The sequence below is a fragment of the Pteropus vampyrus genome, unplaced genomic scaffold (assembly GCF_000151845.1).
Source record: "Pteropus vampyrus isolate Shadow unplaced genomic scaffold, Pvam_2.0 Scaffold25, whole genome shotgun sequence".
In the NCBI taxonomy this organism is placed as follows: domain Eukaryota; kingdom Metazoa; phylum Chordata; class Mammalia; order Chiroptera; family Pteropodidae; genus Pteropus; species Pteropus vampyrus.
This window is the reverse complement of record NW_011888806.1, coordinates 1,903,830-1,905,887: the sequence shown is the minus strand read 5'-3', so window position 1 is coordinate 1,905,887 and position 2,058 is coordinate 1,903,830.

The window sequence follows — 2,058 nt, the reverse complement described above, 5'->3', positions numbered from 1 at the left end:
GTGGGAGGGGTCTGCACAATCAAGCAGGTGTAGTCTTTAGATTGCCAGGTAGGGGAGCCAGACTAAGGCACAGTGGTGGCTGTGCTTCCAGCCCTTGTTCTGGTGCCAGGTAATACAGACTTTCTTGGTACGAATTTCGCGCAAGCCTCTGACTTCGCTGGTGTTCCAGGTGAGTGTCCTCAGGTCAGAGAGTCTGTGTGTAGGCCCTTCAAAGGGACATCTAGGGGTTCAGTCTCCTTCCGTCTCATCCAGGTAGCCAGAATCCCCTCTGGGTTTTACGGTCAAGTTATTGGAATCTCCTCTTCCCTGGGCTGGGACCCTGGGCTGGGGAGCCTCCGAATGAGGCCAGGACCCCACCTCCTTCAGGAGATCCTCTGCAGTCTCGCTCTCCCTCCTGGTGAACCTCCACCACCTTTGGGTGTGGGGTCTAGCTGAATTTGCAACTTTGCCCCTCCTACCGGCCTCGATGTGGCTCCTTTATATAATCAGAAGTCCGTATTATGATCAGCTGGACTTCAGGTGATTCCCTGCATCGATCATTTTATATGACAAACCTACAGCTAATATCATACTCAATAGGAAAGGATAAAAGTGTTTTCCTTAAGATCAGGAACAAGACAAGGATTCTCACTTTCACCACTCCTCTTTAACATTGTGTTGGAAGTATTAGCCACAGCAATAAGACAAGAAAGAGAAATAAAAGGCATCCAAATTGGAAAGGAGGAAGTAAAACTCTCACTGTTTGCTGATGACATGATATTATATAGAGAGAACCCTAAAAATTCCACCAAAAAACCGTTAGAACTGATCGATGAATTCAGTAAAGTAGCAGGTTACAAAATAAATATTCAGAAGTCAGTGCCATTTTTATATACCAATGATGAACTTTTGGAAAGGGAAATTAAGAAAACAATCCCATTTACAATTTCATTGAAAACTATAAAATACCTTTAACCAAGAAGGTAAAAGACCTGTTCTCAGAAAATTATGTCATTAAAAAAAGAAACTGAAGAAGATACAAATTAATGGAAGCATATACCATGCTCATGAATAGGAAGAATCAACATCGTTAAAATGGCCATACTACCCAAAGCAATCTATAGATTCAGTGTAATCCCTATCAAAATACCAATGGCATAGTTCATAAAGCTAGAAAAAATAATCTTAAAATTTATATAGAACCACAAAAGACCCTGAATAGTCATAGCAATCTTGAGGAAGAAAAAGAAAGTTGGAAGTATCGTACTACCTGATATCAAATTATATTACAAGTCTACAGTGATCAAAACAGCATGGTACTGGCATAAAAACAGATACATTGATCAATGGAACAGAATAGAGAGCCCAGAAATAAATACAAACTTATATCTTCACTTAATACATGACAAAGGAAGTAAGAATGTACAATGGGGTAAAGACAGTCTCTTCAATAAATGGTGTCGGGAAAATGGGACAGATACATGCAAGAAAAGAAACTAGACCACCTTCTTACACCGTATACAAGAATAGATTCAAAGTGGATTAAAGACTTAAATGTAAGATCAAAACCATAAAATTTCTAGAAGAAACATTAGGCAATAAACTCTCTGATATTACTAACAGTAATTTCTTTTCAGATATATCTCCTCGGGCAAGGGAAACAAAAGAAAAAATAAACAAAAGAGACTACATCAAACCAAAATTTTTTGAACAGCAAAGGAAATCATCAACAAAACAAAAAGACAACTTATTGATTGGGAGAAGATATTGGCTAATGATTCATCTGATAAGGAGTTAATATCCAAAATATATAAAGAACTCATACAACTCAACAAAAATAAAACAAACAATCTAATTAAAAAATAGGCAGAAGACCTGAACAGATACTTCTTCAAAGAGGAAAGACAGTTGGCCAACAGACACATGAAAAGATGCTCTAGGTCACTAATCAAGGTCACTAAATGTAAATTAAAACCATAATGAGATATCACCTGACACCTGTCAGAATGACTATCATCAATAAAACAAAGAACAACAAGTGTTTGTGAGGATGTGGAGAAAAGGGAACTCTCATACATT